General features: G+C 35.5%; 1 protein-coding gene across 7 annotated transcripts in view; it reads right to left on the bottom strand.

The window, feature by feature from the left end:
- LOC110464616 (protein amalgam-like) overlaps positions 1 to 27,932 on the bottom strand; it is a 118,558-nt gene that overhangs the window by 33,363 nt on the left and 57,263 nt on the right. The window lies entirely within an intron of this gene.

Here is a 27,932-nt window from a genome sequence, read left to right as displayed (position 1 = left end):
CAGAAACGATAAGCCCTGAAAACAATTATTAATTCCCAAAGTTAGCCAACAAGAATTGACGATGGTATGGGCGTTATATTACGTCCACAGATATATTGTGTTCAAGTTTTGTAGATACGCTATGTAAAATTATATATTTACAAACGGAATGATTTAAATAACACTATCAATATCTACTACATAAATGGTTAGCTGAATTAAAAGACAATATATACCCATAACATGCACGTCTGGTCCCAGCACGTGCCGAGACTGGTGTTTTCTTTCTCTCCCTGCTATTTTAATGGCGGATCATAGCGCCAGCGTGTCTTCTTTTGTATAATTTCTAAACGGTATATATATAGTATCAGGGAATGGCAGTGTTCACTGAAGTTTATTACTGTGAGCATGAATTTAAATACGTAGTTGATACACGAGGAGTGTTGCTGTGATAGTGAATATGTGTGCCAGCAGGTTTTCTGACTAATTTCTATATGACAAATTGCCAACGAATGAACCATTTATTCACGTTTATACTAAAAAGTAACAAGGTCATGCTGACAAATAAATTAATACGAGGTAGGCTCAGTGTAAAAATTCACAGATTAACGGCAACACAGAAGAACCTCAATAACCTATTTAATGTTGATCCGTTCGAACAGTGGCTGGAATGTTAGGCAGCTAGATTAAAAGGACAATATATTCAACACATTCAAAACACACATCTTAACCACAACCACTTATTATTTGATTCTTTAATCCCGAGGAGATGTAAAACATTTTGTGATAACCAACTAGTGGGTAACACACTGAAAGTGATTTCATTCTAATAATGACGTCCAGTAACAAAGCTTTGCGACGTCATCTTGCATTGTGACGTCATCTTGCAATGTGACGTCATCTTCCATTGTGACGTCCTAGTTCATAGCAATTGTTTCCCCGATCGAAAACATCAATAATGTATTCCCTAGAAAATATATTGTTTTCTAAATATTCTGAACGTTGTGTCGAGAACGGTCCGAAAATCGTGATGGTTGATTGTTCTGTTTATCTAACTCGAAAACTCCATAAAAAAATTAAACTATCTAAAGACCCGGGGTTAACCGCGTATCTTTTACAATTTAGAAAACGAACCCAACTCGAGTTAGATAACATGTTAATCAACAAGAACGTACTCGGTGAACCTCTATTCAGCTACTTATACAAAATAATTACTTTTTAAAGAATCACTATTCTTTGAAGAGAATAACAGATAAAGTTTAGGCATAAACAGACTTATATTTCTCCCTATCAGTGGATGGAAAGTGGCACAAAAGGATAAGTGGTGACTGGATTATGGAAAAACAGATTAGCGGTGGTTGGAATATGGGAAATCCATATTAGTGGTGGCTGAATTATGGGAAGACTAGATTAATGGTTACTGGATTATTCAACAAAACAGACATATTACATGTACTGGAATGACTTGGTGCCTGTTTAAAATATATGTCGATAAACAGGTAGACTATCTGAGTAGGTCAAAGTGATTATGTCATGTATTTATCACTGGATAAGCATGTTAATTATTTTATAATGTGTTGATGTTCCATCACATGACGACATTGCATACATTATCGGTATTTAATGGATATTAATAATTTGCAACGTCCCGAAGTTCTTATCTTTGGGTAGAGTTCGCTCACGCTATAAATATCATCTGTTGGCTTAATTACATGTAATACAAAAACAAACATCAATTGTGGAACACATCAACAGGCATTGCAGCCTGGCACTTGGCAATCTCTAAAGCTCATGCTACATACCAACCCTGTTCAATTTGCTTTATAACTTCTTGAATTAGAAGACAAATAAGAATAGTGGCATTAAATTTAATGAGTTCCATCTCTCATCCTCCCATAGGACGGTTATTATTAATCAAATCTTGCCACTGAAACACAGGTTGGCCACTCGAAGATTATGTGATATAGGTTTTACCTCGAATTGAACTCTGCACGTGACAAACTGTTGTCCATTGTGAGTAAGGGGTAAGAAATGAACACTATATAAATATGTCCCTGACCGGGCTGTCTCCACACGAGTTTAACCAAAACAAACAAACACTTTGTGCCACCAAATTAATTAATATTGATGATACGTCAAAAAACAAGGAAGACAAACACGGACACTTGGTGATGAAAATTATATGGATACAGTCTGCCAAGGGAATAAAGCCTTCAGTGATTTGTCATCAAAAACGTATAATACAAATGTGTTTTATCTACAAACAAATATTTATACATTTGCATGGAATATACGATGAAACCACTTTCAATTTAAACGCACTTTAATGTATTTTGGACTAATCCTTATTTTAGAAGTTTTGGACCTTTTGTACTAGTGACAAGTCCTAACAAACGAAATAGCATTATGGTGCCGTGTCTTCGGCTTTCTGCATCGATGTGTTTTTTATTATTTTCTAAGCACCCTACTTTGTATTCTGTGTGATATTTTTTCCGTAGAAAAGCGAGGTTTTGGTCACGGAAGGTAGAGTTGTAAATGTGTAGTTAGTACAGGAATTTCGAGCTGAATATCTGAAATCATGCTTTTATCTAGCGCATCATTTTAAAGCAAACATTTGATCAAACCCCGAACGACTTCCGGAGCTAGGCCATCCTAAACCCTTCCGAACGCCTCTTCTTCTTAGCCCCTTCCTATCTGTCCCGAAAATCTAACAAACTATAACAATCAGCTTACATATACCGTCAACGAGCTTATAAAATTGGTATGAGAACAAAAGCACCCAGCGTTGAAGTATAGAGCGTACGGTGCGTGGTATTAAAATATTGATGTTCAAACAAATCTACGACAGACTGAGTAGTAGATAAAGATTTTATTCCGATTCTCAAAGGAATAATTATCGTTTAAAGTTATCGATTTTTGCTGGTAAGTGCATTTTTCTTAACAGTTAAAAAAACTCAGACGCCTGTGTATAAATAAAAAAAAAAAAACAACATATAAGTGATGCAATTTTAATCCTTTCATTCTCTCGACTCCGCGTAACTCTTAAATGGCGAGACTATTTATCTAGTGTTACGTGCAGCTAACTCTTCTTGTTTTTTCTCTCCAAAAGATGAGGTCAGCAACGTCGTTTCAGGGAATAAAGTATTATATAGCCAGAATGAAAAGTAATGTAACATTTTACATTAAACAAAATCTGAGGGTATAGAAATGATCCAGCATACAGCATAACAGGCAGGCACTGAGCATGGTAATGATATCAACCATTTAATTAATTCATTGCTGCAGTTCTTATCATCGTGACAAAAAGATAAATAACTGAACAGAACCACAGAAGACGTTATTTACCATTTAAACGACTTATCAAATAAGTTAACATTATCATCATGTCAATTAACAAGGTTTTTAAAATCACGACAGAAATAATAACTTAGGTTACATTATCCCGACAGTCTATCAAATAGGTTATTCATATCATGACAAAAAATAATTGTGTTGTTTTATTTACTATGACAGAATCAACAATGTTATACTTACCATACCAGGCACACTTAGCTAGTAATGAATAGTTACGACATATCCAACTGGGCATTTACTGTTACGAAAGACAATATTACATGTAGCTATGCCTTAATAGTTACGATAGGGATCATGCACAAAATGTATGAAGTTTTAACAATTAGGGCAGACATTATTACATACGACATACTTAACTATAACTTATCTATACCCCAAGCATAATTAACTATGTTTTAATCGTTACGACAGGTATTATTTATTAAGCTTTAATCATAAGGGCAGACAAATCTAAAGATGATTATTAACGACAACTCTCCTGATTTCATGAACGTTCATTAACTAAGTTAAATTGTTCCTTGACTTGAAGAGTTCGTTGAAGGTGAGGTTACGATGTAAGTAAAGGAAACAATAATAATGGGTGAAGTCTGGACATTTCATCTTAAGTCAACTGTCTGTTCTTAACTTCTACTTACGCAACTTGCAATAGTACAAATGTTTATCGTTGATTATACATAAAATTGTCGTCCCTTTGTACATATTTGATGGTTTCATATATATAGTTAATACATTGCACGTAATATCAATAAATGTATTATTACTTTCATCTAAATATCAATGTTTGATTATTAATAATTATATATCAGAGCGGTTTACATAACCGACGCACGCTCAATGTTTTATGGTCCGGCTATTTCTACGTCGTCGGATAAGTATACGTAGTTGATTCATTTATTATAAATTACCATTATCAGAGACATTTATACATAAAACATACAATCGTTTCTATTGAATTCATCTACAATTACACTCATCTAATCATACAAATGCATTCGCAAATTACACGGAATACTACGTAAGTTGCCGTTGTGTATCTCCTTTATAGAATTAATAACAGTTTGGTACTGCAAAAGAATGGAAACGTGGTTATTATCATACCTCGGTTATTACATTATAAAGATTGTCCGCAGCTGTGCAAACTTCCTTTCCTCCTGCCTGAATCGTTCATCCATATGCACGGAATTCAAAGCCGAAAAATACAGCCATGTGTTTTTTTACTTTTAATTTCAAACTTATTTTAATGTCCAGAATTATACAAAGGAATTTGACGCATATTACAACAACTTATGAGACCATTTTCTATCAAACATTCAGTCACAAGTGGTTTAATAGACAGTTAATTTGAAGCTACAGAGGAGGACGCAAGTCAAATTATTATATTGTGAGCTAGATAAAGTTCAAAAAATCGTTCAATTTTATTTTTTAAACATTCATAAATATAACACATTTTACACAAGTATTACTCTTATATTTTTTTGTATGGCTATATTTAGGTGTCACCTCGTGAAGCTGTATACTATACTGTATTTAAACTTGTAATATATATATTTTATGTGTATTGTAAGTGTATTTGTAAAAGGGTTATACAATGTAACAACAAAATGATATTTTTCATCAGGCAATGCATTTCTATTTTCGCTTTCGTTATCTATCTAAACCTTTATTGCTTATTATGATTTTGATTTCTAATTTTAGTCAAGCACTTCATATCACTTTGTAAATGATTTACGAAATACATGTTTATCCAGCAACAATAGAGCTCTGTTTTAATGACGGCATGTTCAATGAGCAAGGGGCATTGGATTGAGATGTACGTTCACACAACAGAGATCGCTTAGCACAAACCTCAGACGGGATTATACCACAGTTGGCACCGATTTATTTGGTCAATACATGCTGCAGTATAATGGTGTAGCTGTTGATACCAAGAAATGCCCGCACACAGCCTCAGACACTGGATACAAATTCCAAAACAAATGACACGGCCAGAAAGATACCTGGCCCGTCCTCCTGCGGCACTATCAATCAGCATACCCGCCCGATCAATGTAGTGCAATTAGGGGCCAGTGGGATATAGACAGCGTTGTGTATTCTGACCAAGGTCACTGCCTCGTTCTCACGTACGTCACCAGACCCTCACTAACATGTACAACATAGTCGCTTTGGAATGGATCCAGTAGAATGCTCCTCATTTTCATGGTGACCAGCCCTATGCCAGTTAGCCCACATGTCTGTAGGTTAAACAGTTAAAGCACAGAAGGATACGGTCCCTTACTTATAACAATGCACGTTTGCACGTGGATCTGAACTTTCTATGGGACCCAATGGTAGTTACATATATACCATAATGTATCTCCTTATGATTTTTACATAAACTACACCTTCATCATTCAGGAAACAAATTAAATTAAATTTCGATACGAATAACTACAACATGAAGTAAGTTAACAACAAAACAAAATAACAAAATTAATAGGAACTCCCACCTTAATCTAGAGACGAAACCGGTCAATATCACTCTCATTCACGAAAGCATGAGAGAGTTTGCATGCCTTTTGTATTCTTGTACAAAATGAACTACAACCCGCTTTCACTTATTTTGACAGCTTGACTAATGGACACTTGACTTTAGGGAAACGCCAACGAGTTATTTATACATACAACTGTATAGCATCTCCGTGCACCTGTTTCCATATAAACGGTAATGACACGGTACGATATGTCATGTGTTGAGTACTTGAGACAGGCTTTTCTGACCTACGTCATACGTACAGTGAACCTGTCACAAATAAGACATCGTCAGCCAATATTCTACTTTCATGCGAGCAAGCAGGGATGGAAAAAATGCTTGAAAAATTGACTTCTTGAGTGAGTCTCATTAACGCCATTGTGTGTGTGAGCGGCGTCTGAGAGTTTACCACTCCCCTCACCCACCTGTATATCACAGCACAGTCATCTGCGTAGAGATATATGAGTTTCTTGAAAGCTTTGTCAATTGGTTTTGTAATAAAAAACAACAAAAAACAATCATGAATTTGGAACTCAACGATATTGTATAATGAATTTTAACACCAGTGCTGGAAACAATATGACGTTTATTATGTACTCATACACTTTGTTAAGCATCCGTTGGAATGCAGATCAAATATGCATAAGTTTGTAACTGATTTATATAAACTATTGATTTATTTGTTATCTATACCGAGGGAAAACACGTGACCTAAATATAAATGCATTTCTTCATCTTTGATTTCTTCATTGTCTCTTTCTTACTATGCGTCCATAGTGTTTTAACATCACTTTTATGACATACACGATTAGGCTCTGCATAGCATCTATAAACAAACTTTCGAAAATCACGTTTTGGTTGTCAGTATATATACATTGTAGCAATGTACGTGCAATTGGATATTTGCTCATACGTTGTCGATGACTTCGAAAAAATGAATGAAAAATAAGACACCAAATAAAGCAAGTAAAGAAAGAAGAAGCAGCACCATGTGCTCCAGACAACTGAGGGTTACAAACGTTTTCTTGTACGCTAAAGAAAGCCAAGCTTGATTCATCTTCTTATTGTCGATCGTAGGTAAATATGCCTACAGTACTTTCATGTAATACATTGTATTAATATATCATAAGTCACGGAAACACTGCACCAGACCAATTATGTCTGATAAAAGAAATCATCTTTGCGTTAACTTTCTCATTGTAAAATATTTGAAACATTGATGCATTGTCTTGTTACACACTATTGGAAAGTTTCTGTTAAGGGGGCCATAAGCCGTAAACATAGTGTAGAAGTGAAGCATATTGATGGTTCATTCCTGGAAAATATTCATACGCACACTAAAACATTTGCACCAAACCCGCTACGGTTTCAAAAATATGGTAGATATTCCTTGTACTATATTAATTGTACTAAGGATTACATAACACGCAAAAACACGTGTTTTAGGAGATGGTTGCATCATGCATGTACATATATAGAATGTGATTAAAATGTTTGTGTAACGTTCATCACAATACCCGCCTCATTTAGATAACTGCCATTAACAATTAGATATCAACACGGCGAAGGAACGTAAAACGAAATCGCTCAAACACAAAGCAGAATCAGCATTACAGAACAGGGTATCGTATAATCAGATATGTACAAATTGCCAACTTCAAAAAGCCTTTAATTAAAGATGGCATCGCTGTTTATAAAAGTTTTTGTTTGATATTAAACAGCTGTCAGCGTTTGAAATAATACGACGTCAGATTTTATCTCGCAGAAAGCACAGCCAGCGATGGTGGTTGCTTGCTAAAGGGTAGAGCAACACAACCTGGAACCTAGCCGCAACGTTATTCACGTATATAGCTGCACGTCTAAATCTGCATGTCTATAGCGATTTGATTGCACAGTTTCCAAATTAAACTTCATTTCCTTGGTAAGCGCCATTTTGAGATTATACGTTGAGTGATTGATGTAGATTCACACGAATTCCACAACAATCATAACCCGGATCGGTGGTTTCCGTAGGCACGAGTCATTATCTCTGAACTTCGTTTCCGACAGAGGCGAAAGTGATAGCAAATCTATAAGTGCTTGCAGTCTAGCTCTGTTAATTAATCAAGTTTTTGTATTAATTCCGGAGCTTTTTATTTACAATGTTTGTAACACATGGATATGAGAATAAATCATTTTGACAAGTAAAATGCCTTTCCTATTTCCATCCTAACTTATCAGCACAGGTCGACACACGCACATTAATACCTTCATAGAGCCTGGCGCGAAGGTTATATGCCTCCACAGCGTTCCTTAACCTAGAACTGTATCGGTAGCCTTCACTGTTCCATTCAATTATCAGTTTTTTACGCGAGGATAAATGTAAACTTCCTTTGATAGTGCGACGAGATACGCTTCTAACAGACGTCAGGTGTGATGCTACCAGTGTAAAAAAGTGGAGCCCGAGTTAAAAGCTAACACAAGTAAATATAGATAGATTTGCAAACAGACATTTGCTGTGAGGAATTGGGACCCACAGAGAAGGACGACGTCGGAGATCAATGATATCCACAGTGGATTAGTCGAGGTCTGTATGTGCCATCTCTGATACACTTGCTACAGTATCAAAACAAACGCATGCCGAAGAGTATTATCGCGGTATGATCGACTTCGCTCGTTGTAAATCCCCCATTATTGGCAAACAGCGATCTCGTATTACTTGTCGCACAAGTATGTATATATATCATCAGGGCCCGCATATATTTATGCAGGAAAATTGTTTCGCTATTTCGCTATTTTAATATATATTCTAATGCATATATTGTGCACAAACCATCAAATGTGACAAAAAGTATCATTATTTTGAGGGCGGACACTGAAATGTTGCTTTTCATTGAGCTCGAATAATTCCTCAGCTGCTCTCAAAATATAGGTTTGGATATGTACAAGTATAGTGCTGGACAATAAAATCAGTCAAAAAACACTCCTCACAATTGCTTCCAGATGCGTTCGTTTATGTATAGTTTCTACTGAAGCTATTATTATGAGATAGTGTTTAAGTCAATGTCCACAATAAAAACATGTTTAAATGCCAGAAAATGTTTCTTTCCGATTTCGGATATAACCGACTCGCTGGTAATGTTATCTGAGAGTATGTCGTTAAGATGCTTTCAAACCGTGCAATGATTGTGAAATAGATAAGGCTCACAACACCTTATAGCATGCCGCCAAATCCTACAGAGCTACATCCTCTATCAGCTACACGGGTGCCGGGGAAAGTGACGTGAATACCATCCCTAAAGTCTTCGACAGCTCAGAAACCTGACACATGCTGCGTTCACTAAATGGATACAATTAAAACACGGTTGTCATTAATCGACTAAACTTCCATACAGGCAGACAAGAAATAAATAAACATCTCAATTACCAGTTAAGCGGTAATACGTTCATAGCATTGATTTGACCTCGGCGAGATGTTATCAATTCCTTGTCAATAACAGTCGGTATCGTATACCCTCACCTCTGTGTACGATCCCTAGACAACAGGTGGAGGCTCTAACGGTGCAACCCCATCACCGTATCAGTTAGAATTAGCAAAACAGTCAGCCACAGACAAGAAAGTGATCAATTTCAGTTAGACGACATGTATTTAATCATCAGTTATCATTACTTACCTGATATAATTATAAACGTAGGCGACCAGTTATATACTATCGGTTATCGGAGTGACACATTATATATCGGAGTGACACATTTAAAACTGCATGGGGGGTCTTAATTCTTAAGCGTTAAAGATAAAACATTTCATTTTTACTTAACATCGTGCCAATTTACAAAATTGGTTTCTGCTTCTTGCATTAATATGCTAAGAGGGAAGCTGTACGAATACAGTTCGTCACGTGTAAATGCATTCGGCTGATACAAAACTCGTGCACACGCCATTTAGTTACCCAGTCCTGTTTATGTTAACAAGTGAGAATACCTCCACATGTAATTCATTTGTCACCCTCTACCCCGCTGATCGGTAGATTTGCATATCTGTATTACTGGTAAACTGTTATAAGGGCGGCGGACGACTGGAGCACATCAGTACAAGCCAAATGACATTCTTTGTCTGTTATACATTACGTTAATCCACTATCAATTTGTGACTACATTTATGAAGAGAAAAATGTAAGATCGTTTTGAAAGCATTAAAAAGTAATTTAGGTAATTACATAATTGTCAATTTCGGGATGATTTGTATTAATTCTAATGAGTCTAAAGTCGCGGTAACTCTTTTGGATCCAAGTCAGGTTTTCACTTGGCAACATAATATAAATCAGCTATTCATGTGATTGTTAAGAGGGTGTGTGCCTCTTCTCTGTTGAATATTTCTTAATTGTTTTAACAGCTAACGGGACATTGGGAAAATGGGTCCCAACCATTTTTTTGTATATTTTTCGGTATAAACTGCTGCACATTTATACAACAATTACGAAAGCCAGGACAACACACTGGTATAGGATTATACATAATTTGGAACGCGTGTTTAGCTAGAGCATGACGCACTACGATATACGATCAACCGTAATCTGCTCTCCTCCCGTAGGCCGCCGCACTGTAATAGCATACATAAAACAATTAGTTGGCCAGGAATACCATGATATTTACAGGTAAAACTCCCTCAATGCAATTACTTAAATGTCAAAGAACCAAACTGTTATTTAAGAAAAATGATGCTATGGTAAAAGTCGAGGGTTAAGGTAAACTGAGGAAGTGTGAGTGCTGCTACCGGGATTGGATGGAATTATAGGATATCAAAACGTACATGTGCAGTTTAATGAGCGAACGCGATAATCTAGCCAACATATATATGCACCTGTGTATCCCTTTCTCTTATACGCTCCAACAATCAAATCAACAATCACATCCATGTCCTGTCACGTGCAAGGTAATTTGGCTTTTAAACAAGTGACTCTGAGGAAGGCCATCTTCCTCTTCGAACGGCTATTAGTTATTTCCCGACTATATACATAATTACATAACCCGTAAATACTTATTACCGACAACTAATACACCTGACACACTGGTACCGGCTGTGACGTTACCTGTTTGTAGAGAATCGCTAATTAATTCAACATGTTGCTCCTTTCGCCGCACAAATAACTTAAAGCATCATTATACGTAGATAAAGTTCACTATGAAATTGTAGACGACCTCGCGTGGCCTCTATGAAAACGGGACAAAACACTACAAAAAATAAGTGGGGAAATGTAAGATAATATGTTAGCGTAGATAATGTACATTTCAGTGTAGAAATTCGCTCATGTGTAAATGTTAGACGCATTCCACACGTGTTATTCATACCCCGCCACGGAATTGAATGACATTCCAGCATCGCCATCAACAGTGTACACATTTCAAAGTATTCATCACTCGTTTGCTTGTCCTTGATAATTAGAAACATCTGTTTATAACCCAACAATCGCTGTTAAAAAAAACAACTCTTATATGGTTTTTATTCATAATTGTCTATATTAATGATGACTATAAAATATTGTTTGAGGAAAGAAAATATTACGAAAGCAAACAAAGCCACAAAATGTAATAGTTGGAAAGTGTTTACAAATACTACCAATGTTGTATCGCATAAGGAACATTATACGACTGCCTTTGTCCTAATTGCCAGCATCATACACATCCATCCTTGTTTTTCATAACACGTACCGGAAAAAAAGACAAATGAAAGAGCAGCTGCCGGCGCTACATGTATATACCAGCGAACCTCAAACAATCAGTGTTATTTTCAAAATTGATTTCCGTTTATTTTACTGCTGCGACATGGAATAGTGTTCACGTTGCTAACGACATAACTTGTAATGTCCATATTTTTAGAGAGTACAGAACAGTTCTATGACATGGTTTGATCCATGCTTAAGATGTGTCAGTGCTGTCTTCATGAACTTATTTTTAGCTATTAAATTTCCTCAATAAAAGAGTGTCTTCTTTCTTGTGTGTTTGTTCCTTTGTCATGGTTCGTTGATAACCAACATTCTGTTTAAGATACGATATAACACATCAAGACAATGTATACCCATACCCGTCCAAAACACCTTATTTTGTCTGCGGGTGTTCGTTTTGACGTACAATGTGTATGTTCCTTTCCTATCTTTACTTGTCGACTTTACAATTCTATTTTATTCTTGTCTTTTGACACGGTTGAATTTCCACATACAAATAAGGGTTTTGTATCTGTCTCTGCCAGTTTCATACACAAAGGACTGATGTGCCACGCCATTAAAATCTAATTAATATTTACCACACAGACTTATGAGACACGATGAGCAGTAGTCTAAATTTGAACAGAAGATATCTTATGTATAATGACGGAGACTCAAGGTTCTGACGACGTTTTGAAAAACTGTTTACAATTTACTTGTGCAGTTGTTATGGCGGTTTAAAGTTTAGAAAGTGGATCTGTCAAACAGTGACATGTTGTGCAGTAAACCAGTGTGTGTGTTACACTGTACAATGTAGAAACTTGGGGAATTCAGGTACGGTTGGTCCATATTTTGTCTTTAAAATATTTGATGAGGTCAGTGTATAGTTTTCAATGTAGATCATTAAACTGATATTTCATATAAAACACTTAGTGAGAGTTGACACATTGATGTAAATACCGTGAGAGTTAACACACTGGTATAGAAACAGTGAGAGTTGACATACTGGTATAGATATAGTGAGAGTTGACACACCAGTTTAGATATAGTGAGAGTTGACACATTAATATAGATACAGTGAGAGTTGACACACTAGTATTGATATAGTGAGAGTTGACGTACTAATATAGATACAGTGAGAGTTGACACACTGGTATTGATATAGTGACAGTTGACACACCAGTTTAGATATAGTGAGAGTTGACACATTAATATAGATACAGTGAGAGTTGACACACTAGTATAGATATAGTGAGAGTTGGCACACTGGTATAGATACAGTGAGAGTTGACACACTAGTATAGATATAGTGAGAGTTGACACACTGGTATTGATATAGTGAGAGTTGACGTATTAATATAGATACAGTGAGAGTTGACACACTAGTATAGATATAGTGGGAGTTGACACACTGGTATTGATATAGTGAGAGTTGACGTACTAATATAGATACAGTGAGAGTTGACACACTGGTATTGATATAGTGACAGTTGACATACTTGTATAGATACAGTGCCATGCCTTCACAAGTTGTGGGCAAAATATTCCATAAGGAAATTCTGTTTTACATTAGTAGAACGATTATAAAATAATCTTTCACACTTTTTCCCATTGTAATACAATTATTTTGTAATTACAGTTTCAAGTCAATGTTATTGCTTCACAGCAGTGTCCCTTGATCCATCCAGTTGCGCGGTAAATGCTACTCCACCCGACAGTAGGGTTATTAAAACGATTAAGTGAAATTCTATGTTATTACAGGCACTCTTGGTGATTTTACATTAGATTTATAACAGAAAGTTTTCCTACTATTCTTCAATTACAGGAAATTAAATTACAGACAAAACAACTTAAACAGCAAAAGAATATGAAACCATTATATTCCTTAGTTTCTTAAAAACTGTTTTGCACAAACTGGGGAAAAATATTTTTATTAATATTAACTTATTTGTTAGATTTCTACAATCATGTCGATTTTTAACCATTTATTTTAGGTACGTTGTCTGCAATTAAATTGATACTAGTACGTGTATGCATGTACATGCAGTTATACGCATATAGAAGAAAATACCAGCATCACCGGTCTGTCACTAAGGTATAGATATATTATTCATCCGTATATTTAAGCCAGGACTGCCATACAACATCCAACATATCCACGTACTGACTGAAATAGTCCTGTCTTTGACTATAAAGCCATTCACATGTACATTGTACCAGCAATAACAAAGACAGCAACGACCCGTGACCTATACTTATAGTACGACAAAGTTCACCAGCCACATATCCAACACGGTTACCCTAATTACTTTATAATGTAATGCAACAATAAAGGGTACACATATATAGACCGATGATTATAAAGAGATGCGGGAACTGGCATATAAATTAGGAACCAGACATGATATCTAGTTCACGCAGTATTGCCAGCCAGTACAACGCTTAGTCCAACTCGGTAGTGGATGCATTTAAGGTAACGTTGATTAATGAACCATTAACAACATTGTTCGGAAAGCAATTACGGAAACAGTATGCATATGCTTTATTCGAATGCATGGTAATTACGACATATCTTTTTTCAATTAAATTTCCTTGATGTAACGTTTTGAAAAAACCATGCAATTCCTCATTCTTGAAAATATAACGTTCAAGGTATCATCATACTGTGTACATTTGTACCGTAATAAAATGCATAGCATGTGATACAACTGTACCCAATAAACATGAAAAACGATAAAACATTTGCGTATAAGCCTTTTACAGAGCTTTACTATAATATATACAAAATGTACAGTGTCGTAACTTGGTTTTGTGAGAGTTTGTGATATTAAGGCTTTGGCAAACAAAATTCTTTTTTCGTTTTCTTTTTTTTTAATCGAGCGGTTTAGCAGGCCGTTATCAGTGTGTTCTTTAAACGATAACTCATATGAAATACAGTAAAATATTTGACTCGTCCAAAATACTACATTTAAGTTGTGAAATAAAATGATTTAAACGAGCGTTCGATCTGTCCCGATATACATCCTCGCGTCCGGTGACAGTCTGTAGTCACGTATTAAATTCTACTAGGAAGTCATACCGTAAAAACTACTAAGACGACAGAAAATAAAACCTTCTCGGACACCACACTGAACATTTAGGTATCTATCAACACTTCACGATACGACAAAATGCAATAAGCATGTAAGATATCAACACTGTAGGAGATAGTGACAAGCCTGCACTGACACTGACAACCGGCTCCAAATGAGCCAGATCTGAGCCTGAAATATGCTGGAATGTTACCACATTTATTTCAATGAAGTCAGTTTCATTTCAAACCTTTCTCTAAAAATACATTTCTGTTGATCAGATATCGTAGTATGCATTCTGTGCACATGAGTGCTGTCACTCTATATACTCCTGACCTTAATTTGATGTGATTCCCTATTTTATCTCCATTATACTGACTAACTGTTGTCTGTCTACTTGGTGATGCCTTTTTAACGTTGTGTGTATTAGTCAGTGATCTGGTAAATGGTATATGCCATTTCATTCTCTGATATCCTAACTAGCGTGAGGCAGTAACACGTTTTTCCATCGGCAATCGCTGCTTTAACTCCGAAATACATAAATACCCATTGGAGAGCAATTTAAATGTAATTGCATGCCTCAAATGGTAATGTTAAAATGGCAGCGTCAACGATGACGTCACATATGCCGATATCTGGATGCGCTTTCACGTAAATCACGGTCTATGACAAACTCAAAGTAACCGTCTGCTATTTTCACTGTGTGTACAATTTTACAAAATATCAACCGATCTTCATTCAGGGGAATACACAAATATACTGCATCATATCAAACAAAGAATTTAACAGATCAACTGGCTGTGTTATCTACAATGATACCGTAGAGGATCACTTCCGTCGTTAATTCAATTCTTCATATCCGTAAACGCGATCCGGTGTTCCAGTACACTCAGAAACATTACGAAATACCATTCTATAATACACTTGGAAACAGAAATACTATCTCGTTATCACAGAGAAACAAAAAGAAATGACAGTTTTCGATATCGCCCCAAAAACGTATGTAGGAATGGTTAGTCGATTTTGTTGAATAATAGAAAACTCGTTTTAACGTCCCGACCAATAAAGTAACAACAGGGCGCGTCAGTCCAGATACTTTTAGAATCCTCAGCACAAGCTATGAAATAACATATCGCCTAAGACATAATAAAACCAATTACGAGGGAGGTCCGGTATACTACTGCTGAGAAAAGGAAACGTTTCCGTTATTTCATGAATTTATTTTTCCTTAGTTCAAAAACAATGTAGACACACACATGAAGCCCAAACATCCCGCTCACATTGACATGTCTATACGGGAACATAATGTTTGTGTCTGTTTTATCCACTTTTGTAGTTTATGTTTGACACCCTGCATATTCACGGGTTTTGCTCTACTCCATATGCTTTGCTCAATTGCTCTGGTTTCCCCTCACAATAGTCGGAATATCCATCTGGTAATTACATCAGCACTTTCATCTTCACAATACCGAGTTAAAAACGAACAACACAGATCAGTGAATGGCGTTGTAGCGATCACATCCTTGTAATGGCACACAACTTAAAGTCAGGCTGTTGGTGTTCCGCTGTTTACACACAATATTGGAGGTGAGGGACTAATTAATGAACCTTCGGGATTAATTACTGAAGCGTGATTACATCACCTCCCGAATCCCGGAGGCTCCCGATCAATCGCCCTGCCGGAAGACCTGTGTGTTGGGTGTGATAACACTCATATTCCTGAAGAAACACATTACCAACCACCGAACATTTGCAACAATCGCAACAGAAAGGGATTTAACGTTTAAGTTAAAATATTGAAGACATTTGGCAGATTTAAAACCAAATAGGAGTATCTGAAATGAGAATGTATCACGACAACGACGGATTGGGACCAGCTATTAAAATTTGAAAAACCAGTCACTTTGGTGCAATTACATAGCAGTACAAATGCATTACCTATCAGTGTTAGGGTGCACAAGTGGTTTAGGTAAATGTATTTGTATGAAGTTGTAAAAACATGAAGATGAAGCTTATCTCTGCTTAGTCTGGATATAGTTAATTGGTATAACTAGACAAATGTATCTGACATTGTGTTTAAACAATGCACATCTCATCAGTAAACAATGCACAAAATAAACCATAATATTAAATTTCAGAATGTCTTGTAAAAATAACGGATTTGTTTTGTTTTTCAATAGGAAGGAGGAATCAGAACTGAAGATGTCAAAAGAATAAAATAATTGTAATTAGTCAATCTCATATCACCTAGTTTGGTTTACTGAGTTATTACTTGGGGTAGTACATCCTGGTACAACTACTAACTACAAAAACAAAGCAAGAAGTGTAAATATAATTGTTACTCTACTGATTGTCTGCTGACTTTGGGTGGCTATATGTATATAGAGGAAACTTCAGGGAGTGGTTAAAATACGTACATGTATTCTGTATTGTTCGCTAATTTATTCACAAAACGTGGCAACTCCAGCAGCATTTTTGATGTACATGTAGATGTTGTTAAACATTTACTTTGTTTGTTGCTCTACAGCTATCACACAAATCACATGCCATAACTCTATCAGACGTGTGTTCTATGTTATTTCTGTACTACAAAGTGCCCCGCGATAGATGTTATATTAAAACAATCGACACATGCCATAACTCTATCAGACGTTTGTTCTATGTTGTTTCTATACTTCAAAGTGCCCCGCGATAAATATTATATTAAAACAATCGACACATGCCATAACTCTATCATACGTTTGTTCTATGTTATTTCTGTACTAAAAAGTGCCCCGCGATAGATGTTATATTAAAACAATCGACACATCCCATAACTCTATCAGACGTTTGTTCTATGTTGTTTCTGTACTACAAAGTGCCCCGCGATAGATGTTATATTTAAACAATCGACACATGCCATAACTCTATCAGACGTTTGTTCTATGTTATTTCTGTACTACAAAGTGCCCCGCGATAGATGTTTTATTAAAACAATCGACACATGCCATAACTCTATCAGACGTTTGTTCTATGTTATTTCTGTACTACAAAGTGCCCCGCGATAGATGTTATATTAAAACAATCGACATATGCCATAACTCTATCAGACGTTTGTTCTATGTTATTTCTTGGATACAAAATGCCCCGCGATAGATGTTATATTAAAACAATCGACACATGCCATAACTCTATCAGACGTTTGTTCTATGTTATTTCTGGGATACAAAGTGCCCCGCGATAGATGTTATATTAAAACAATCGACACATCCCATAACTCTATCAGACGTTTGTTCTATGTTGTTTCTGTACTGCAAAGTGCCCCGCGATAGATGTAATATTAAAACAATCGACACATGCCATAACTCTATCAGACGTTTGTTCTATGTTATTTCTGGGATACAAAGTGCCCCGCGATAGATGTTATATTAAAACAATCGACATATGCCATAACTCTATCAGACGTTTGTTCTATGTTATTTCTGTACTACAAAGTGCCCCGCGATAGATGTTGTATTAAAACAATCGACACATGCCATTACTCTATCAGACGTTTGTTCTATGGTATTTCTGTACTACAAAGTGCCCCGCGATAGATGTTATATTAAAAGAATCGACACATCCCATAACTCTATCAGACGTTTGTTCTGTGTTGTTTCTGTACTACAAAGTGCCCCGCGATAGATGTTATATGAAAACAATAGACACATCCCATAACTCTATCAGACGTTTGTTCTATGTTGTTTCTGTACTACAAAGTGCCCCGCGATAGATGTTATATATCAAAACAATGTCATTTGATAGACAATTGGCATCTTTTGCACAAGAGTTGAACTTGCTATTATTTCTGTTTTCAAAGGATTTGAATGTGTCAGCCAGTCCTTTAACATTTTGTAAAGTCTCTCTCAAAGTGTGATGATTTTGTTTCTTATTCTGTCGTAGATCTATATCAGGAAGAGGTGTCGCCTGCAAATTAACATGTAAATGATAAAAAAAATTGTTTTGAAATATCTTTACGCAAATTTATAAAAGAACAAAATAGTAACTTCTGAATTCATTTGAAAATTTCTTTTCGTTGATGAACATAACTTGTTTTCCATTTAAACAAAGGAACTAGAAATATTGTGCTGTTTTGATTTATATAAAGGATTTCAATGTCAAATCGTATTGAAGACATTGATAAAGCACACATGAAGATTAGAGTCATTAAAAAATAAATAACAAAGAGTACGATGATGAGTATACAAATAATAACCAAAAGATTGGAGACTATATAACGATCTATAATTGTAAAAGTAATTTGTCAGGTAAGGGTAAAATTTCCTGAAAGAAATATTTCTTGGAAAGGTTGCAATAATTGGTTATTACTGTATGTGTAGTAATGTAGTCCTGTGAAGATTCGACAAAGCGAGGGGATGTGTCGGATACATCACTGTCCTGTTGCCCTTTAACAAAGAACGGCTATAATTTCAATCAGTTTTTGTCTAATATTGTACTCGTATATTGAAAATATTTATTTTGATTTATTATCATATTACGTAGTATCATTGTCGGCACGTTTGGTCTATATATATTGTATATTATTACAGTAATGTTAAACCAAGATTTATCATTTTTAAGCACCTGAATCTGCTTGTATGGTGTATACTTAAAAGTAACGAGATAAACATTAATGAAATATGTTCACATATCACTCACACTTGAAAAAAGCGTTGAATAGTTGTAATTCAATTTCTTAATTTATCAACAAATGTTTAATTGCATAGATATGATTTTGTTTTATGTAATATCTAAAATCAGTTTTAGTATCTCACACCAGATAACACGACAACACACAAGTACACCTTCTATCTATATCAACTCTACCAGATAACATGACAACACACAAGTACACCTTCTTCCTATATCAACTCTACGAGATATCACGATAACACAAAAATACACCTTCTATCTATCAACTCTACCATATAACACGACAACACACATCTTTATCAACTCTACCAGATAACAGACAACACACAAGTACACCTTCTACATGTACCTTTATCAGCTATACCAGATAACAGACAACACACAAGTACACCTTCTACATGTACCTATATCAGCTATACCAGCTAACACGACAAAACACAAGTACACATTCTACCTATATCAGTTCTACCAGTTAATGCCAAACTAACGCTCTGTGAACGCAATTTTGCTTTAAACATGGATTGCAATGAATTACATTCAAGAACGGCAATAACTTTGTGCATGTAATGTAGTTGTATAGCAGTCGTACTTGAAATACAAAAACCAGTGACACTTTGATCCATTGTTGGCATTTTGGAGGTGTATTCGTTTACATAACACTACAGATTGTGGGAAGTAGCAAGCGCCATTAGGAAGTCATCTTAAAACATCAGCTGATATACCAAATCTTTCAGAAATGCAAACAAATTTAAAACTAGAGTTCTTCCCAAACGCCATTATCATTGACAACCAGATTGCTAGATACATTGTATCCCCAGATTAAACGACTACACCTTGTAATTGTCAATGTATTGAGAAGAATAGCATCGACTTACGTATATCTACAGCAGAAAGTGCAGCTATGTATCTGTCTGTAGCATCACAAAATAAAAAGTGGTCATACATGTATTATTTGAATCTTTCGAAACTATTGAGGTGTTTGAACAACGGAGACTAAATATACTTATTTGTTTATTGATATAAAACGCTAGTGATCAAGTTGAAACAGAAACAATAAGGTTGACGTGCACAGTTTTGGCGGTAAAGCCAAAAACGTAACGGTGTGCAAAATGTGCACAAGAAAAGCTGCATCATGAATACACTTTTACTTTAACGGGACACAGAAAGGACGGGTGGAAATAGGACAAATAGAACGCAGATAATTGGGTAGATTGTTTTAAGAAAATTGACGGACGCAAACAAGTTAAGCAGGAAAATGTAGAAATTCCAAAGCAACCAAAAAAGGCAGACGGAATTCACAATGTATAAACCGTAAATACTATCAGGAATGGGACAGTTAGAAAAAGGACAAAGATAGACAAAGTAATAATGACAAGTAAAAGGGACACACAGTCATTCAGTACAGGAGAGGATAATAAAGGCCCAGCGCTACTGACTCAGTGCAAGCTATTACAATAACCCTTAAATAAAGAACAATTTGTATTTATGTGTAAATAAGTAATTGCAGTTCGGCATGTCAAGTATAAAATATCACAAGGAAAATAAACTGCACAATCAATATAATTCACTATAGCTGTTATGGTTTCCCGTTATATTGCACAAATTGCAAATTCTATTTGTGTGAAATGGCAAGGCATTGCTAGTGTTGTAATTCTGCCAGAACCCATTACGAATGGTTTTAATCCGAATAGTTACAACAATTGATTTTATATGATATGCACGATGCATTTTAGGCAAAGCTCAGCTGAAGGATAAATAAGAAATTGGATGAAACAGTGAGTTCCCATTAGAAACAATTCAAACATAACCATGACTCAAAAATTCGAACATAAAGGTAAATTAAAGATAGAGACTGTAGCGAAAATCTCTGACTTGTACTGGAAAACCGAATCTGGTTTATGTTCACCAGAAAACTATAAAAACTGTTTTCTCTGAGCTTGAAAACTGGAAATACTACTTGTGGATATGTCTGTAGTGTGCTAGAAAATCTTAATCTTTTATTAGAGAACTGGAGATGGATACATTACATTATAAATATTAAAAGGTATATATCATATTGAATAAGATCTTCACATAGGAAGATGCGAATATCTATATTGATTCAAGGAAAACAAACTGAAATTCTACTACATTTTAACTGAAATATACACTGTGTACTGAATCTAATACGTGATATAAAACACAGATTTCTATATATGAAACTGTAAGTGTATTGTTAAAAATGTAATCAATTTGAACTGTCTGTAGGTGCAGTACAGCCTATGTATGATATCGCGTTCTGACATTGGAGTATCGATTGGACCACAGTCGGACTGGCAGCAAGGGAACGTAGATACATTTCAGGAGGATTTGCAATCGCGATCAATGTCAGGTCTCACCAATCTCCCGCTGTTTATCACAGCTATTGGTTGATCTAGGATACTTGTTTAACTTAGTTTTTGTTCAATCAAATATTAATTGCCATCGGTTTGTATACATTGCTTGGGGATTAACTAAATTAGTATATGATCTTCAACCAGATGAAAGAGCATGCACCAAACAAACTGTATGATGTATATAGATAAAACACCGTAACTGAGCGATCCTACAATGAGGTATTTACCATGGTATTTATCCATACAGATTTCGACTTTTGCTATTGTTGTTATTATTCTTATATATATTCAATGTATCGTGGTCTGTATTTTGATTTGTGTAACAAGTTTATTTTATTATATGTATGATATATAGATAAGTTCACATTACAAACAGTAAAAATAATTACATAAATCATTGACAGCAATGTGTAAAGAACATATTAATTGAAGTATGTATTTGGCAGATTTTTCTTTAAATCTATACAATCGTATGGCCAATCCTAAAGCCAATAGTTTTACCTCTGTGTTTCCTGTAACGCTACGTAATGAACTTTCCCGAAGTTAAGTTGCTAGCCCTATCGTTATGCCAGATTAAACAAGCATTTTTAAAACCTTAAGTAATAGCATCATTTAATGAACACATATAAAAAGACTGTAAACCGAAAGGGTTGCCGACACACAATAGTGACGTATGGTATACCAACTGTTTCCGGAACCACACATACAGTTTCTGCCGGAGCAAAGATATGCAGTAATAAAGAAAACATGTATTCTTTCAGACAAGTAAGGTGATTTCCGTGTATATTGATACAAGCTGTAAATAACACTTGGCAGTGTATCCCTATGTAGGAATTAGACTGAGGCAACATACTCACTACAACAAGATAGAACTCACAGCAAGGTAAATGTATAGAACTGTGAAGGTAAAATCACAACAATTAAAACAAAATTGCAGCATGGTAGAACTCAACGAACTCACAACAATGTAGAACTCACAACAATTTAGAACTCATAACTAGGTAGACCTCACAACAAAGTAGAACTCATAGCAAGGTAGAACTCACAACAATGTAGAACTCATAACAGGAAATAACTCACAATAAAGTAGAACTCACAACAATGTAGAACTCTCATTAATGTACAACTCATAACAAAATAGAACTCATAACAAGGTAGAACTCACATTAATGTAGAACTCACAACAATGTAGAACTCACAACAATTGAGAACTCATAACAAAGTAGCACTCACAACAATGTAAAACTCATAACTAGGTAGACTTCACAACGAAGTAGAACTCATAGCAAGGTAGAACTCCCAACAAAGTAGAACTCAAAACAATGTAGAACTCATAACAGGAAATAACTCACAATAAAGTAGAACTCACAACAATGTAGAACTCTCATTTATGTACAACTCATAACAAAGTAGAACTCATAACAAGGTAGAACTCACATTAATGTAGAACTCACACCAATGTAGAACTCACGACAATTCAGAACTCATAACAAAGTAGCACTCACAACAATGTAAAACTCAAAACTAGGTAGACCTCACAACAAAGTAGAACTCATAGCAAGGTAGAACTCGCAACAAAGTAGAACTCACAACAATGTAGAACTCATAACAGGAAATAACTCACAATAAAGTAGAACTCACAACAATGTAAAACTCTCATTAATGTACAACTCATAAGAAAGTAAAACTCATAATAAGGTAGAATTCACATTAATGTAGAACTCATAACAATGTAGAACCCACAACAAAGTAGAACTCTCAACAACGAAGAACTCACAACAATGTAGAACTAACAACAAAGTAGAATTGATAGAACTGTGAAGGCAAAGCTCCCAACAATTAAAAAAAACTTACAGCAACGTGAAACTCAACAAACTCACACTAATATCAAACTCACAACAAAGTAGAACTCACAACAACGTAGAACCTACAACAATGTAGAACTCACAACAAAGTAGAATTGATAGAACTGTGAATGAAAAGCTCCCAACAATTAAAATCAATTTACAGCAAGGTGAGACTTAACGAACTCACAATAATGTCAAACTCACAACAAAGTAGAACTCACAACAAAGTGAAGGTAGAGCTGACAGCAATAACAAATTCAAAACAAAGCAGATTTCAAAAAAAAAAGTTAGAACAAACAAGCTATTGCTCATTGAAATCACAGTTTAGCTGAACTTACAAGGAAGAAGGAACTTATAAAACTCACAAAAAGGGATAATTTAACACGGCACGGTAGAGTTCAGCATAAGGTAGATCTTAAGAACTAAACTGTAGTCAGAAATGTAACTAATGTAGGATCAGTAAAACATAGAGCCAGGTGAGTACATGCAAATGTAGAACTCGTGAACAATACCAGGAAAAGGCAACACACTATAAGGTAGGACGGACAAACCATGTTATACCCCGTGATGGCTATATCTGCGTCCTTAACTACCTACTAGCGTGACAACTGCATACAAATATTAAATCATCCCGATAGAGTAGTTCCATATCTGTCAGTTTAATTCGTCCCTATGGGTAATGATTCAATTTAAATACGTGTCTCGGAGGTGGGGATTTCGTTCACGGTTCAGTTAGGGGAGTGCCACTCATTGTTTATCTCACCAGGAAATACTATTGACTTTATTTCAAATAAGGCGCAGCTGATGCAGTCAGCCGTATCATTAACGAGCAATTAGTTATTGAGTAATTATGTATTCACTTTATATAGTTAACGGATGGCTAATGATAGATATCAACTTTTGATATTGAATTGCAAGCAGCAATACTGAGTAGCGAAACGGTGACCTACGCAGCTAACCCATTTGTTCACTATGTCCAGATAAAAAGACAAGAAACGCGAGTCTTGCTATCTAAATACACTAAAACAATCAATGTATGATCAAGTAGTCTTTAATAATCTTGGACAGACTCAAGCAATACTTTTAAGCATGGTTATTACACTGTTCGTCAGTGCCAATCTCCCTGATAACTCTTGGTGTAATAGATCGACACTTGACTTGGTGACCATTACATTAAATATTGCGACAATGTTGGGTGCTCCATTGATTTCATTGCTACACGCAATCCGCCGGGCACTTAGGGTACAAACTTGTTGAAGTCAAATTGTACTAGTGTGGTCTTCTATGGATTATGTTACCACATGGCATTAGCCACATTGATAACTTCAGTTACATAATATTCAAACGTCCGTGTTGTACTTTTATCTTTATATTTGTATAGTATTGATCCTGGTCAGATGGATGATGTTATTTTAGAGGGAAATACTGATGTATTGATGAGCGGTAAAACTTCAGCACATGAGTAATGTTAATCTTCTCACGTTTCACACTTCTTAGCCTTACTTATTTTGCTACAATTTCTTTGGAAGTCGCCATATCTCGAGTATACTTTGTCATTTTTGTTTTAGTAAAATTGTTCTTAAAATCACTATGGAACAAAAAGCTTTGTTAAATATATTGTCAAGAAGATTCAACAGAGAACAAATAAGGAAAACCTGAGTTCAATTTTCACAGTACAGTTGATACCTAAATGATCAAATAGTTCCTGGCGGTAAAAAACAGACCTTACAGTATTGATACTGGTGTAATACAGTATTTGTAAAACATAATTATGTTAACTTCAAATTTTCAACGGCAATAAATAATAAATACACAAATAAAAGCTGGAAAAATCCGTAAGAATTTTATGTATCACAAAACAAATATGTAACCAGTTATTACAACTTATATTAATCACTTTTGTTTGCCCGAATGAAAGCGCACAGAGTGTCTTTATGTGGGAGAAACTAGAGTGCAATGTTTCTCGGGAAAACCTATGCGGGTTGGCATACATTTAGCAAGTAACCTCATACCCTTTCGCATTCGATCTTTGAATCGAACCCCGCCCATATTTGTGGAAGAGGATAGCGTTATCCACTTCACCACCCGAACATCTAAATTGTAAGTTAGGTAAATGTAGCATGCATACTAACTTCAAAAATAGCATTCTGATACCATACACCCACTGACCATGGCTAAGCCATTATTGTGTGTTGTCATTGTTCAATGATTGTTCTCGCCGAACCGTTCTATTGGGCGTGAAAAGGCAAATAAATTCTGCCCTTATATCTCCATTGTACAACAAAGCGACGGTCGGTATCTTCATGCAATTATTTATGATTCTAGATTGTCATCTGTGAAGCCGAGAATAAGTTTTACGCGATTAGCATCGACATACAAATACATGCCGCGGATAGGATCGTGCACGGCTGTAGAGAGCGGCAGTATTGCGCGGATATCGGAACCAGCAAGGTGGTTTTATAGACTCTGGTAATGCCATATTGAAACATTTTCTAATGTTCGCTCTGTATCTGGTTTGTAAATAAAAGTCAAACGTATCTGTCGGATTGTCTGGAGAAATGTCGGCCTATGGGCTGACTGTACATTGAAAGTCCAATACACTGTCAGGTAAGGAGTGACGTATAGCCTGACAGTATATCGTGTCTTTTAATTGAGGGGTCGCTACGTGTATCACATTTATTTATTGTACGCATTGTGTCGTGTTAATTGCTGGTACAACCGTGTACAGATCAAGACGGCCAAGTGTGTAGACAAAACACGCAGCCAGCCAGCTCTTCATCTTCGGCATGTTTTAAAATATTTTGGCAAGAGCATTTGCAACATGTCAGTGTAATAAAATATATGGCTTTTTCAAGATTCCGTTACGAGTCAAGACCGAATATTGGTGCTGTATGAACATCATGCATAGTGCTAGCACATGGAGGATGTCAGATGATAACGAGGCCAAAGGTACTGCGTACTTTTAACGCAAAGCTAAAATTGACTATGAAAAGAAAGATGGCTCAAGAATTTTTCATTTATTCCTGTTGTTTCTATTGTTTTATTTCATATCAATTTAAAAGTAACAATTAGCGACGTTTATGACTTTATTTACACTAATTCCAATGCAATTTTGTAAAGAAACAGATGAAGTTATATATTACCCCACACATGCATAAATTCTAGGTTCCTGGAAATTGTTATTACATTTCTAGCATTAACAACAATCCCAATAATCACAGTCAAACGTTTCGTTATGCTATTGGCATGGGTTTAGGTTTTTGCATTCATAAAAAAGCAACGTCATAAAATACTGATAAAACAAGAAAATCACAATGCACCTGTATAAAACGTACAAAGGTGGAAATGTTGTTAACATTCCCTATCTTTCATGCGAGTATTCTAATATATTTTGCTTTTTGTCGAGAAAAATATTTTTGCAAAATATGCATTGTAACGAAAACAAAAGCACAAGAACGTATGCGATAATTACAATGCGACCGTGAATATTTTTGTTTTTATTTCTTTTGATACATGTACATCCTTCTGATATTCTAAACAATGCCAAACTATCTTATAATTCCGTCACTCCCTTTCAGGAATTAAACTGTATGTATCCGAGGCTGTGATAACAATACGACTAATCATTCCTGCTATATTACAGTACTTTACTACTAATGTGCACTGTGCGGTACATTTTTGTAACACTGTTATTCTCTTATAAACGGTCTCTATCCTAATTAGATCAGCACGTGCGCGCCATTATGTAACACGAAATAATTGGTATCGCCTTTCATATACATCCCAAAAATAATCCTGACAATTTCCACTTGCACAATGTATTTTCGGAATACCAATCATAAAACCATTTAAATGAATGAAAAAAAATCTTATAAACGATGATAATATATTTAGTCTTCAAAGGTAATCTGTGTTTTCTATTAGGACAAAACGAAATGTTGCTGATGAGTGTGCAGATGTGAGTTATACTGTAATTGAAGTGTCCTTTGTATGTGCCATGTACCATCATCTCAGTATGTTGATTATAAACACCGAGACGGACTCAAGAGTTATGTACGGCTTTTCTCGATCATTGTGTAAACAATACATCATGTCTATATATATTTTCACGAGATTCTTTAATTTTTTCTGCCGATTGTCTTTCTCTTAGTATACCAGCCTCTTATTTAAGGATTAAAATGTTGTTGTTTTTTATAACTGATGATGGTAAGAAACATATTTCAATTCAAACACATTCCAAGATGCGGTGTACAACAAAGACAGTATTATTTAAGCGGTCTTTGTGGTCTTTTTTGGTTCAAAATACATTTTAAACAAACTGCTTTAATGTGCCAACTATAGAAAAAGACATTTTCGTAGGAACAAGATCGCGCTTTGGTTTCCAGTTGCGTCAGGCAGCGAACGTCAATCTTAAACCATTCGGGATTTTCCGTCATACATTGAAT

This window comes from Mizuhopecten yessoensis, unplaced genomic scaffold (genome assembly GCF_002113885.1).
Source record: "Mizuhopecten yessoensis strain PY_sf001 unplaced genomic scaffold, ASM211388v2 scaffold11015, whole genome shotgun sequence".
In the NCBI taxonomy this organism is placed as follows: domain Eukaryota; kingdom Metazoa; phylum Mollusca; class Bivalvia; order Pectinida; family Pectinidae; genus Mizuhopecten; species Mizuhopecten yessoensis.
Note: the sequence above shows the minus strand (reverse complement) of the source record. Positions and strands in the feature narration are given on the sequence as shown.